At 47.4% G+C, this 15,334-nt stretch overlaps 1 protein-coding gene and 1 non-coding gene across 3 annotated transcripts in view; one reads left to right on the top strand and one right to left on the bottom strand.

The window, feature by feature from the left end:
* Nucleotides 1–15,334, top strand: part of LOC144163222 (endothelin-converting enzyme 1-like) — a 317,301-nt gene that overhangs the window by 24,954 nt on the left and 277,013 nt on the right. The gene's annotated exons all lie outside the window — the stretch shown is intronic.
* Trnam-cau (transfer RNA methionine (anticodon CAU)) lies at nucleotides 2,479–2,550 on the bottom strand. The gene has a single exon. It is a non-coding gene; the product is annotated as a tRNA-Met (tRNA).

Below are 15,334 nucleotides of genomic sequence, written 5' to 3'. Positions count from 1 at the left end.
ATATTCGACCCGTTTGAGTGTTATGCTTGCGCATAACGAATTGCTTGTTAGTGATTCGGCAGGCTGGCCCGTCTACCGATACTTTCCTGTCCCGTCATTTGCTTCCCTGCCACCCTGTGACAGTTCACCCCGATGGTATTTTCATTTGGCAGCCTTTGCCCCAGCATAATCGTTATTGCTGTGTAGCACGCTTTGAAGACAGGCATTGGTAGCGGTACCGGCGACGGCGACGACGACGATGATGATATTGGTGCGGCAAGATGGGTTTTGTTTACAGTGCCGTGTCACGGTAATATAAGCACTCCGCTATATCGACATCCACCGGCGTTTTGTAACAAAATTACCCCGTCTGGCACTACACCGCTCTAGATAACGTAAAGCTATAGGCAACCTAACCTAAACATAACAAACAGGACCTAACGCACACAAAGAAATCATTTAAAGCACCAAAACTAACCTAAGCCATAAAAATTAAAATTCATTTTAAAGATGAAAAACAACAACAACAACAACAACCGAGGTCTCGAACCACTGGCCTTGGGATGAAGAAGCTAAAAAGGATCCTCAACGCCAGTTGTCAAATGGGGGTGCGTGAAGGCATTTCAGGGGTTCGCGAAGCCCTGCTCGAAACTCCTCTCCCCCCGCCCCCCTATTTCTTCTCCTTTTTTTGCAAAACCTTGCTGGCAATGCACAAAGGTGGCTTCGCTCCGTTAAATTTTCGCACGTTAAATTTTTTGGTGTTGCGCAAGCTTCACGTTGGCTTTCTTCCACAACATTTCAGGTATGCGGTAAAGCCGGACACACAAAGGGCAGCACGTAAGTGTTTCGGTGACTTTAAGCTGCAAGAGCGAGATTTGATACTAGTACTGCACACATCGGCATAAAACTCAGACACAAAAGTACGACATTTATAAGCATGTTGGGGTCTTTAGCTGCAAGGGCAAATTATTTGACATTATGACACACCATCACTTTTGCAAAGCCGAAAGGGGGTCCCCAACTCACTCACGGTTGAGAACTACTGCTCTGCGCGACAACGACAGACGCTTTGGCCGGTGCTGGCCTAGTCTTAAATATTTGAATGTCACCGGACGGCATTCTAACCATGCCTTTAGCGATGAGCTAGAGTGCCGTCGCACGGGACTCTAGACACCGTGTTTCGTATAACAGGCAAAACTGCTAGAAAGGAGAGAAAGAAACGTAGGCCAAGCCCTACCCTTACATCAACCGTTAGCTGAACACAATCCCCGTCTGCACGTGCTAATGCATCGGTCATGTGGCGGGGACTCGACCAATACGCGAGATCGCCAAAACGCAGCCACCGCTTCTGTATCCCCATGAAGAGGATGGTACATCAACCTCTGCTCGGTGTATATACGCATTCCTTCGAAAGTGCCTCCGCTTTGAAATGTTTGCCACATTGAGAAAATCGGGTCAATCGTGCGGAATAAAAGGGTCTTCGCCGGCCAAGTGTCAAACGGTGTCGCATTTTGAGAAACCGTCAGAAACGCCCCGAATGCGTCAGGAACTTTCCCCTTCCCCCGCTTCTAGCACACGCACTGCAACTCTCCCGATTCTTTATCATTTCAACGTTTTCCTCGCCGCGAGACAAAACGAGACATAGCAATCCCGTTCACCGCTTCTTCCTCGGTATAAATCGCTAGCGCGCGTCTGGATTCGCTTTTGGCGCCGCCGTGGGACGGTCGCGACAGCTTGGTTTTCAAGCCTGAAGAAACGGATAACGCGAGGCTTTTAGGCAACCGTGAATCCGCCGTGTAGCGCTTTGCTTTTGTTTACGCGCCCATAGTTCAAGCTCTTCGAGACGAACTTCATTCTTCTTCCCCAAAATGCGCCTACGGCGGAAGCAGCGACTGCAGGAAATGCATTTTCGTCTCAGCTGGATTGTCTCGGCGGTCGTTCCTCAAACACAGGATGCGGCAGTCGGGCAAAGCCGAGTGCAGCGAAGCCGTAAAACCCGAGGCTTTGCCCCATCTCTCCGCTAAGCGGCGCTCGCGTCATACCAGACAGATGGATAACGGATCATTGAACGGATGCACCTCGGGGGTCTCTGTCAAAGTTATCTTTTTTTTTTTTTTTTTTTTATGGTCCCGGACATGAGACTGCAATCGTCGCCCCGCGGTGTTCCTAGGAGAAGTTACCCAATGATGTTGCGTCACGATCCGATTTGGAAATTTACGTAACTGAAGCACGTTGCATAGCAGCATGAACGTATGATATCCGTATATACACGTAACTGTACAGCGTCGCAGACAATCCAAGGGCCCTTCCAGCCAGGTATACATCTGGAAACGCGGGTTTAGATATGTATACGTTCCCACGAAGGTGTTAAACGTCGTTTTTTGGTACACCACTTAATACTTGTCATACCCATTTCTTTCTGCGAAGTTTCGGCGCATTTCATGTGGTAGGCGCAGCTACTATACCCCAGACCCCGTATCGCCATACAAAAAAAAAACGTAGCAGAGCGTGGTTTCGATCCACGGACCTCTGGGTTATGGGCCCAGCACACTTCCACTGCGCCACTCTGCTTTTTTTTTTTCTTTCTTTATTACCGTTTGTCTCAAACGAAAAACTAGGTTACAGTAATTTTATAACATTCGCCACCTTTGCGATAAACACAAGTTTAAAATCTCTTCAGTTGAACAAGGTCATCAAGCATTGGTAACCATTCAGGTGGTTCGCTTAGCGCTTCGTATACCTCACGTATGTTGACCATACTCTCAATGAAATACTCTCTAGTGGGCCGCGCATTGGGATCGGCATGCCTGTCAGCCATCCTTGTGCGCCACAAGCTGTGCATACTGATCAACATAAACATTTCGAATGGCACGCCCCCTGTATCACACACAGACAGAAAACGGATCCCGAAAGGGTTTATGGGCAGGTCCTTCTTAACAGTGCGCTGTAGGATGTCCCAGTGAAATCTCGCGTCTGAGCAGTCTAGAAAAATGTGGTCAATAGTTTCCGGCTTTAAGCATATGCGACAGTTAATGTTCCAATGTATGTCTAATCCTTTCTCGTGGAGCCATGGCTTTACAGGAAGCGTGCCACTGTGGAGCTGAAAAAAGAAACTTTTAACAGAGGCGCGCACGGGCATTCTCTTTACCCTCTGGAGCACATCGCCTTCCCTTCCCACTGCATACATAGACCTGTATAGGGGAATGGGTAACATAACATCAATGAGGTCCTTATATAACTTTTTGCGTGGTACGTTGCTCAAGTACTCAATCGAAAATCTCACTTTCAATAATTTGAACGCCCATACAACTTCGCGCAGGAAACCACATAGACTCGTTCGTCTACCCCCAAAAGAGGACACGACAAATTCAGGTATGTGATCACAAAGGCGCACTTGAATGACAGTACGTAGAAAGGGATTATTCTGATCCCTTAAGAAACAAAACCTGGACACAATCTGCTTCAGAAACAAGTGGCAGAGCCCCAAGCCTCCTTTTCGAACCGCGCGGAACAGGTTCGAGCGGCTGGTCCGCTCCCAAGTCGATCCCCAAATAAAAACCGCAAACACTCTGTGTAGCTTCTGAACAGAAACTCTCGTCATGGACAGCACCTGAAGGACGTAGAACACTTTGGCTACAAGAAATAAGTTGCACACAGTAGCTCGTGCAAACATCGACAAATCCTTCCCACCCCACCGGGTTGTCTGAACTCTTGCGCGTTCTGTTTCCAGCGTCCAAAATTCGGTAGGCTGCCTGTAGTTATTGAGTGGTACGCCCAAGTATTTGGCCGGAGTTAACGTCCACTGCATATTTTCAAAAACCTCAGGCGTGTCTTCCCACTCCCCGTGCCAGAAACCTAGTGACTTTTTCCAGCTTATAGCACTACCCGTATGTTTACAAAACTTTCCAGCTTCTTTTACTGACTCTCGAACACTTTCTTTGTCGCTGCAGACTATGGCTATATCATCCGCATATGCCAATACTTTTACTTCGCTCTCAAAGAACTTATAACCACTTATTTTTCCACTGTTCTTAATCTTTAAACAAAACGGTTCCAAGTAGATGGCAAACAACAGAGCACTCAAAGGGCAGCCTTGCTTAACCGACGATAGAAGCTGAATACCTGGCGTAACTTGCTTATTGACAATAAGACTAGCGAAGCAATCCCGATAACACATTTTCACCCCATCCAGTATCACAGCACCCACATTCACGTACTCCAGAATACAAAACAAAATTTCATGTGCAACACGGTCAAACGCTTTTTCAAGATCGAGTTGAAGTATTGCCACATGTCCATTACCCGCATCGCAACACTCTAGGATGTTTCTCATTGTATGTATATTAGTGAAAATTGTCCTTCCTTTAATCCCGCAGGTTTGGTGCGGGCCAACAATGATATTCATTACTGTTTGCAATCGTTTAGCCAACACCTTCATGTATATTTTATAATCAACATTTCTGAGACTAATTGGACGGTAAGAAGTTACAGAGAGTAATTGAACAGAATCCTCAGTTTTTGGTACCAAAACAATGTGTGTCCTGCAAAAGGAGGGGGGCATCCGGTTTACTTTGTATGCGTCGACCAACAATCGATGTAAAGCCGTGGCGATTTCACTTTTGAACATTTTGTAAAAGGCAGCCCCCAAGCCATCAGGCCCGGGCGATTTTCCTCCGGTTAGCTCATCTATTGCCTGTTCAATTTCACTTATACTGATCGGAGCCTCGAGCTCCGCCTTGACGTCATCATCAAGTTTGGTCATAAGAGGCAAGAATTCAGTTTTAAAACCCTCTTCAACGTGCAGTTTTCTACCAAACAGATTATTATAGTAGTCGACAAATGCACCTGCTATTTGGGCTGGGTCTGTAGTGAGCTTATCTTGATGACAAATCTGCTTGATTTCTTTCTTGACAGCATAGCTCTTTTCGTCACTAAGGGAGCGCTTAGTAGGGGCTTCACCCATCCACAAACGCTCCGATCGAGCTCGAACAACTGCAGCTGCGTATCTATTTTGATCTATAATCTCGAGCTTCCCTTTTACTTCCCTTATTTGTTTGTAGAAAATCCCGGGGTTGTAGCCATCACTACTTATTAGAAACTCTAATTCACGTTTAAGCTCGCTTTCTTTTTTCCTTTCTTGTTGCCGCAAGATGCACCCTCTTTCAATAGCAAGCATTTTAACTCCGCTTTTAAACTCTTCCCATGGCTCTATGAAGGTGTTCGCCTTTGTCTTGAAGAGTTTTTCTAAAAGGCCGTTGACACCGATTAGAAAGCAATCATCCTCAAGTAGCTTATCATTAAACTTCCACAACTCCCAGTTCAAGCGAGAGTGTTTCGTTTTACTTCCTAAGGTAAAATATACCAGACAATGATCACTGAATGAGACAGGCATGACTTCATATTCACCACACATTGGTACCAATTCTGCTGATACGTACGCTCTATCTAGCCTAGCGTGACTAGCCTGCTGATGGTACCACTCTGCTGGACGTTGAAGCGGGAATTCATGAGCAGTTTTCATTGATAGCCATTTAAGCAGTTGCATCATGTATGTAGCGCATTGATGCTGGCAAAATAATTTATTCCTGGGCATAGTCTAAGTAGTGAACTTGTAGGGGGAAAAACAGCTCCGTTTGGGCTCCCCACTCGCGTCGCGTCAGATTTTTTTTCTCGTTATCCTGCCGTCGACATAGTAACGGCTTATGTCTTCCCGAAAAAGTTATTATAGACTGATTGAGCCCAGTTTTGGGACTTCCTGGTATTTTTTCCTCGACGGCATAATATGTCACTTCAGGAGTTTACGTGCAAGACCAGTACCGTATACTTACTCGCATAATGATCGCACTCGCGTCATGATCGCACCCCTGAAGTTCGTCGGCAAAATGTGACTTTTTTGTATTTCCCGCGCAATGATCGCACACTGAACTTGCCCCAGTCATATGTCGTATGTGTGCCAAGTCTAGACGACGATGGTCGTGCTTACGTTAGTTTCCTCCTCTTTCAAAGCGGACATGGCTACGTTGTTGCCACGGACTTGATGATATTAGCGATATCGGCAAACGTACTCACAAAACATAAAAAAAAACGTGCTCGGCTTGCTGAGTCGGGAGCCGTGTCTTGATGTCCCACACTGTGACAGCAGCCACTTATTGGTCGACCTGTTCTCACCTCACAGCAAACTCGTTCCGGTACGTTCTGTAATTCCGGCGCGTTCCGCAATGAAAACACTGCATTTTGCATCACTCGGTGGTCATTCGGTGGTCAGTGGAGTTTTTATTATGTTTTTATTTGTTATGTTTATAATGTTCATGAGACGTATCGTAAACATTCTGAGCTGGAACTTGCGTTTTCTACGCTAAAACTTTTTCCCGAAAAATTTACCTTGCGTAAAGATCGCGTAATGAACTTGGGATCATATTTTAGGGAAAAAAAAAGTGCGGTCTACGCGAGTAAATACGGTAATTGTGACACCATATTCTGCTTAGGGTAGGTTTATATTTGAGGCGTGCCCGAAGCGTGTTTTTGGGTCAGATTTAAAGGGCCCATGCAAACAAAATACAAGTTGGTTTTATTCGAAAGATTTCGTTCGTGTTTAATAGTGTCCCCAGCGCTTGTCCCGAAGCAAATGATGCCTATGCACAGAGAAATTAATCAATTTAGGTTAAAATTTTGATTATCCCGCCAAATCGTGTGTTTTCGTGGCGTCGGCCATGAAGTCATAATGGCGCGTATTGAAACGAACTTCCTCTGCGTAATTCGCCTCTGCAGCCTTGCTTGCCGTCAGGCCCCCCGGATGGCGCTACCGTACCCAGCAACGGTCCGTTCTCCGCCGTTGCTTTGTTTTGACCGTATTTGCGCCGGGCTTGTTTTGGTTATTGCAGAAAGTAATCGTTTTGTGAAACATGGGGTATTCTCGGCAAACAGGGTCACGTGGGACAACGTCGCTTGCACCGACCGGCCATTTTCGTGTAAGACAACTCCAAAGCGGCGGAGTGCTGTGCAGCTAAAACAAGCATAGTGCGCCCAGTACCAACAGTATGGATGGATGGATGTATGGATGGTTGGATGGATGAATGGATGGATGGCTTTCAGAAGCCCTTGGAGTAAAGGCTTGCACAGACTGAGTTAACTTCAAGGCTGTCGAGGTGACGAAAAGATTAGAATGCTGGTGGACGAAAAGCAGAGAGGGGAATATTGCCTAGGGCAGCTACCACTTGTAACAGAAAAAATAAGTATTTTGTGGCTAATAAGTTTTTTGTGCCTTTCTTAACAGCAGCGCTTGTATTAAACGAAGAGTGTAAAACGGGTATATTAGTTTTTTTGGGGGGTAAGATGACACGTCATCACCCGCTACAAAGGGGAGACCACTAGATGTCGTCGTCGTCATCATCATCATCATCAGCTGGTTCTGCCAAGTGATGTGAGGGAGCGCGTCTAGCTGTGCTCGCAATGTGCACGCTGGGTCTTATTGTTGGGAAACTGCAAATGCATTCTAATGCGGCGGGGGAACGAATCAGTTTGAAACATCCTCAGAGTGGTTTCCTGAGTTTTCTTCAGTTGTGGGTGCGCTTTGCTCCGGTTATCCTTCCGTGGCCTGCTTGGCGAGGGCTCGGGCCGGGCGCCCTGTTATGTCACGCATCCTGAACGACGGTTAATAAAGGATTGCATCAGGATCAGCTGTGGCTTTTGGCCGAACAAAGTACCGGCCTCTTTATAAAGTTTGTTACGACAGAACACGTTTCTAAACATGCATGCTCATTGTCGACGCCTGCAAATACCTTCTTTGGGGGGGAAAATGGAGCAACGTAGACGGAGGGTTTGTGTATACTGTGTACTTGAGCTTCATGAACATCATCTTTCGCTCCTTTAGCCTTGGCGTTTATTCAGGAAAGTAAACGATACGCATGCGTCCGATCACCTAATCTCTCCCGCTTTTAGGGACGAAGCACCTTAGGAACTCGCTTTTTCCGTGGCTTTGCCCTTGGCGTCCGTGTACACAGTGTTGCGCATGCGCGACGAGAATTGGATTGGATTGTATCGGATTGAATTGGACTAAATTGAAATTGTATCGGATTGGATTGGATTGGAATTGTATATGCTGTACACACACGCTGTCACTCATTCACATGCTTGAGTGGGCAATGCCACGGGTGATTTACGGTAAGAATGATCCCCAGTGCTTCGCCCACTCGTCATGATTCACTTCGTGGAGATGCGTAAATTTTTGCTTAAGATCGCTTCGTTTAGACATTTTTTGCCGCATCGTGGGTGCCCCACTGTTCCTCTCGAACTGAGTTCTCACGACTGTCTCTTTTTATTGTCCTGGATCAATAACGGATCAATGTAGCAAGACTTCATAGGACTTCGGGGTGCGGTACTTAAGGTCGACAAAGGGTTTGTACTTGAGCCTGTGAGCTTAAGTGTTTTTTTCGAAAACTCTCAAAATAATCACGGGAGGCCCCATCCTCACAAGATGGAGCCTCGCCTTATATAATGTTATATTGGCTGCCCTATGCAGCGTGCGCAAATTTGCATGGCATCGGTTCGCTTTGCACGGCGACAACTCCCTCCCAAGTGCTCCGAATTGCATTAGAGAGAAATCGAATCGAACACGACATGTCCCGGCCCTGTGTGCCGTGCGCTTGCTCAAGAAAGTCGCTCGAAAGACGACGACGACGCGACCGCGAGAAATCCGCCGAGTCCATGAATTCGAATCCGTTCGCCTTGCTTCGCCTAGCGTGTTAGCGCCGAAGCTTTGAGATGATTTAGTCTTCCTTCCCTGCAATACTACACCTCACTCCTCGTGCGCACTGGAGCAGCTCTAAATTCACGCCGGAAGATATATTCCTGCTCTGCCCTGACACCACCCAGAGAAGATGCACGCCCTCGCATGACGTAATGTTAGCACGCCCAACTCATCTCTTCATTTCTCGTGGTATGCAAGTCGCTAATGAACTAATAACCCGTGGAGTACGTTAAAAGGTTGTCTCTCACCTGGCGAGAAATTTGGAGAACACGTGACGATACTCAGGCTAGGCTTTTTTTATCTGGTAAAGTGTTGGCTCTGCACGTCACCTTGGTCTCTTTCTTTTCTGCAGCTTTTTGTCTGCAATCAGGCCCGTGTCACTTGAACGGAGGGTCTCTCTTGTTGCTTTTCGGTATGAACATGAACACTAGTAAGCGAACAATTTGTCGTCGGCTTGTGAAGAATGTATATTAGGTGTTAATCCGGGAACCGTACGCTGAACGCGCTTGGTCTTCTGTGTTAGCCTACGCTTCAGCGTCAGAAATAAGAAAGAAAGGAAGGAATTAAAGAAAGAGAGAAGATGTACGCCGAAGGAGGTGCGAAATTCTACGGCAGCGCTTTTCTGAAATATAATTATGCAAATCGCGTGCGAGCGGCTCTCAGGGAAGCGGACTACCCGGTGTATACCATTGTCGCTTCAGGTTCCCTTCACGCGTGTAAGCGAAGAAACGCTAAAGTTTTCGACATGAAGAGGAAAGAAGTGCACTTCGTATGAGGGTGCATTGCGTGAAGTGCGAGCGTCCCCTTTTATTCGCCATCCGTCTCACTAATACGATTCAAGCTTTTTTCTTTGCCGTTTACTGCTTTCTCTGCAGTGAATACTTTGTTTTTTATAATACAGTGAGAAGCGCCAGGACAACAAACACATTAAGCATGGTAGGCCTTGAGGAATGGTGAATAAATTCGCAATGGCTGTGCCACCCACCCTACGTATGTGGAGTACAAAAGGTCCATGACGGCTGCAAAGATGAACCAGGAAAAGTCCTAATTTCTGAAGTGTTGTGGCTGAACACGTGACGTCGCGCGTTTGATCCACGATAACTGAGTCTGTGTTCTTGGGAAAATATGAGAACATTGTTGTGCACAGTGCCGCACCCTGTGGAACCCCCTCAATTCTGCAATATAGAAATTTAATATACCTAGGTGACCCCAACAACCTGGGTTTCACGAGTGGCTCGGGGTACCATGCATACCAGCCGAACCCAGGCCGTCCTTGGTATTTGGAGTTTGGGTTGAATGCGTTCGCTATTTTGTTGAAATTGCTGGAGCCCGAGAAGTGGCTGAAAGAGGAGCCTGCGTTCCTTGCGTACCTCTCGCAGTTAGCGTGACTCCGCGTGATCATGTATGAAGCGAAAGCTGATGCACCATTTCTTGCGGGTTAGACTTACTAGGCTCACTGAAAGATTTTTTGTGGGCACTAGGCACGCGCAGCTGCCGCGGTGTACAGCCGTGTGTACTAGGTGTGCTAAACAAGTTAACTTAGCTACTTGCCAGCCCCATGCGTCACCAGAAATGACGACACCGACATGGGAGTTCGTAGTTTTTTTTTTCTTTCCCGGATACCTAGGAAGTAGAAATCCCGCCTGAACTCCCATTTGCACCAGTACCCGGATGGGTTTGATGTGTTCTGAAGGTGATCACATTTGAAGTCGTTAGTGTAGGCAACGCACCCATGCACCTTTTTCCATTCACCCTATTTTCTATGTCAAATGCATCAAACTAAACATGTAATTCCAATGACATGCAACGGTATTTCTTACTTTTTTAAAAAAAGGCGACAAGTTCATCTCTCGCTTAACTTCTGCAAGAAACTATAGGCAAGTCACTCGCCGACCATCGATCAATTTAGGAGTTGAAAACCGAAAACACAATTGCTTTTATTTCAAAATTCTTACTTCACAACGACGTACCACGCAAACATGAAATAAAAAAACAGGCAACAGGCAGAATTGTGCAAAAACGATCACAGCCATGACATTGAATTGTTATCTTTACCTCCAGACATCGCAACAAAACACAACGCTGCCATTAACACACGAGTCACATCTCGTTAGTTTCTCTGTTTTTTCGCCTTGTCCATCAACCCTCCGAATCGTAGATTCGCGGCAATTTCGGCTGCAGATAAATAACAGGACGACGAAAACACTTTTGCGCTTACCCCTTGTTTTGCTTGCGCTCCTGTGTACAACGTCCCTTGTCTATGTCCATCTGTAATCCCTTGACTTTTTCATCGTCCCAAGAGCCACTTATGGAAGCTACATCGCTCAGTGGCGCCTCCTCCTGCTTTTACAGCGATGCTTCTGGGGCATGCTTGTGGATGAAGTCCCACAGAATCTCAGACGTATCCGGCGTGCACAAGTACAGGTTTGCGGCCTCAATTAAATGGGTCATGTTAAATGGTTCGTCGGGGTTAACAGTGGAAGCAGGTCCAACTCGTCGATGCTGAACAGTTCAGTAGTCAACTTGTTCGACAACGTCCAGACACGCCATGCCGGACTCTTAGTCGATGTTGGGATGAAAGATGTTCATGTCATCAATGGATGGCGGCTTGAGGGGACACCGCTGGGGCAAACCCATTCTAAGCATAGCGACTGCTCGTCGATGTTTTGGTGAAAGATCTAGTTCATTTTGTCGACGGATGGTGGCTTCAGGGCACATCATTGGGCAAGACCCCCTCTGACTTAATCGCGACTCCTCGTCGATATTGGGGTGAAATATTTCGTTCATTTCGTCGACGGATGGCGGCTTGAGGGGACACCGTTGGGCCAGACCCACTCTGACTTTATCGCGGCTTTTCGTCGATGTTGGGGTGAAATATCTTGCTCATGTCGTCGACGGATGGTGGCTTGAGGGGACACCATTGGGCCAGACCCACTCTGACTTAATCGCGACTCCTCGTCGATATTGGGGTGAAATATTTCGTTCATTTCGTCGACGGATGGCGGCTTGAGGGGACACCGTTGGGCCAGACCCACTCTGACTTTATCGCGGCTTTTCATCGATGTTGGGGTGAAATATCTTGCTCATGTCGTCGACGGATGGTGGCTTGAGGGGACACCATTGGGCCAGACCCACTCTGACTTTATCGCGGCTTTTCGTCGATATTGGGGTGAAATATCTTGTTCATTTCGTCGACGGATAGCGGCTTGAAGCGACACTGTTGGGGCAGACCCACTATGACATTTTAGCCTGACACCTCGTCGATGTTAGGGTGAAAGATCTGGTTCATTTCGTAGACGGATGGCGGCTTGAGGGCACACATTTAGGGCAGACCCACTCTGACTTTATCGTGACTCCTCGTCGATGTTGGGGTGAAATATCTTGTTCATTTCGGTGACGGATGGCGGCTTGAGGGGACACTGTTTTGACAGACCCACTCTGACCTTAGCCTGACTCCTCGTCGATGTTGGGGTGAAATATCTTGTTCATTTCGTCGACGAATGGTGGTTTGAAGGGACATCTTTGGGGCAGACCCACTCTGACATCCTCACACCTCGTTTATGTTGGGGTGAAAGATCTTTGTCATGTCGCCGACGAATGGCGGCTGCAGGGGAGACCTACTCTGACCTTAGCCCGAATCCTCGTCGATGTAGGGCTGAAAAAGGCTGGCAGCTTGAGGGGACACCGTTGGGGCAGACCCACTCTGACTTTAGCCTGACTCCTCCTGGATGTTGAGGTGAAATATCCTTGTTCACGTCGTCGACTGATGGCGGCTTGAGGGGACACCGTTGGAGCAAACCCACTCCGACCTTAGCCTGACTCCTCGTCGATGGTGGGGTGAAATATCTTGTTCATGTCATCGACTGATGGCGACTTGAGGGGACACCGTTGGGGCAGACCCTCTCTGACCTTAGCCTCACTCCTCGTCGATGGTGGGGTGAAATATCTTGTTCATGTCGCCGACGGATGGCGGCTTGAGGGCACACCTTTGGGGCAAACCCTCTCTGACCCTAGCCCACGGTGTAGGAATATTCCTACACCGTGCCCTAGCCTGGCTCCTCGTTGATGTTGGGAGAAATGTCTTGTTCATGTCGTCGACTGATGGCTGCTTTAGGGGACACCGTTGGGGAAGACCCACACTAACTTTATCGTGACTGCTCATCGATGTTGGGGTGAAATATCTTGTTCATATCGTCGACGGATGGCGGCTCCGTTGGGGCACCGATGGGACACCGTTGGGGCAGACCCACTCTAACCTTAGCTTGACTCTTCGTCGTTGTTGGGGTGAAATATCTTGTTCATTTCGTCGACGGATGGCGGCTTGAGGGGACACCGTTGGGGCAGACCCACTCTAACCTTAGCCTGACTCTTCGTCGACGTTGGGGTGAAAGATCTTGTTCATGTCGACGACGCATGGCGGCTTGATGGTACACCGTCGGGGCAGTCCCACTCTTATCTTTCATACGCCGCTTTCGTACGCCGTGTTACGGCTGCTCGATGAAGTGGCCGTGTTCTTTGGCCCGTGCAGCTTGACGACGAGCTTGTTCTGGTCACTGAGGAGGATGACCTCGTGCTTGTTTTGCACAAGCCCCGTGAAGTCTCTGTGCGTCTTCCTGGTACCGGGAGCAGTGGGGTCCTGGAAGCCATCTCGAAGTAGGCAGCAGCACAGAGCGCACGACGTTGGTTGGTTGGCACGACGTGCCCGCCAGCTTCATGGAACCTGCGTCGTCTTCTTCTTCTTCTTTACGGTAGCCTCGTGCGGGCTCGTGATCAGTGAAGTAGAAGAGACCGAAGTGCTCGCGAGCGGCTAGAAGGGATTAAATCCTGAGGTGGACATTTCACGGAGAAGGTACTTCCTTTGAACGAAAAACTTTAAAATTAGCTGTTTATTAAGGCTCCCACCTCCAGCAGGCCTCTACCATGCTTGGTACGCTTGAGATCCTTGATCAAAATTGGACACCTACGCAAGGGAGCTTCTTTTGACTGCGAAATATCCCGTCAACCAAAAATTGTTCATTGCTCATCGCAGGCAGAGCCTAAGATGTAACCGTCAAATTTCTCTGCAGCTTCTTTTCTTCCATAGCAAAGTACCAGTTAATCTTAGTCATGGTGTCATGAGGCAGGGCAATCCCATAAGGCGATGGCGAGAAAGAAAAAGAAGCGAGCGCAGATAAAAAGACTTCGTAAGAAGAGAAAACTCGGGAAATTAAGCAACGAACCGGAAACGTAAATAATTGGCCGCGTACCTGCTCCTTTCGTTGCAAATGTCGTCAAAAGACGATAGTCTTTGTAGACATTCGCCAAGGAAATGCCCCCCTTTGCTTTCCCGCTCACCTCTCATGCTGTTCCTGTATCGTCGCGTTCATCCCAAGGTAAACACACTAAAGGTTTGCTCAAGGCTATTTGAATATACCGTGTTCCACTGCTACAGGCCGGGTTCCTCGATGCCAGCGCTGCAGTACGGCGGAGACGCGCGTGAATCGAGGCGGCCGACTACAATGTTTATAGAACCGCGGGACCGTGCTCCAGGTGCGTTCCAAGCAGAACATGGAACCTAGCTAGTTCAACCTTTCGTTGCTGTTGCCACGTGATTTTTCATATGCCTCCAGGAGGTGGCGCGGGCAACAGCAGGCGGTGGTTTTCTGCAGTAGATGTAGAATATTATTTGCTATAAAAAAACCAAGCATCCATGATTTTTTAAATAAAGGAACAGTGTAAATATCCCATGTGTATTAATTTCCTGTCTTATATTTGCGTAATGTCTTGTTCTTGTTCAACAAAGTTGACAAGTATGAACATGTAAACCGGTCTTAGGCGCTTACATTTTGCAGTGCGTATATAAGATTATTCCGCAATATCTGTTTGACTTTGGCCGGGTGGCTGAATCGAGTTACAGACAGACAGACCAAAATTTCTGGGTATAAATTGTCCAAGAAAGACTATCGTCTTTGAAAGTAATGGAATATCGCGTTGCATGTGACACCTAATCTTTATGGCACGTGAGCAGAAAAGGGGCAGACCAGCCCTGCTGAACTCAGATTCTAGGGAAGCTGTGTCGTTTGCCACTCTGCTTGTAATTCGCACCATAACAACAATAATGAAAAGCGGCCAAGCGACACAAACAAGGACCTCAATTTATGTGACAATGGCTCTGCTGAAACGCGGTGTATTAAAGCTTATCAAAGGAATTCGCGCCAAAGACGACGAAATCAAACTGACGAAAGAGACGCAAACACGATTTCATTTCACGGCCTTCTTTCAAGAAATAAATTTGTATTTTAGGGTCCTACCGAATTACAATAAGTGATTTAGCCCTGGCCAATCCCCGCTTGTGAATATGTGCCCACAATATTGAGGTCATCATCGTCATCATCATCATAATCATCATCATTACTATCATCTGACAGTAAAGAAGTTGATAAGTATCAGCACACTTTCGTCTACAAAGTAATTAAGCAGACTGAAGTGTACGGAGAAATTACAGGTGTTTCTTTTCCTTATCGGAGCCCTGAAGTCCACTAAACAGTGTGGACCATAAATTTTCACAAGTTCTGGAGGTGATCAGATATGTGAAGTAGTTTGTGTAGCCATCTCCCCCCCCCCCCCCCC

This window comes from Haemaphysalis longicornis, unplaced genomic scaffold (assembly GCF_048455015.1).
Source record: "Haemaphysalis longicornis isolate Haplotype H1 unplaced genomic scaffold, Haemaphysalis longicornis Haplotype H1 scaffold_12, whole genome shotgun sequence".
Classification (NCBI taxonomy): Eukaryota; Metazoa; Arthropoda; class Arachnida; order Ixodida; family Ixodidae; genus Haemaphysalis; species Haemaphysalis longicornis.
Note: the sequence above shows the minus strand (reverse complement) of the source record. Positions and strands in the feature narration are given on the sequence as shown.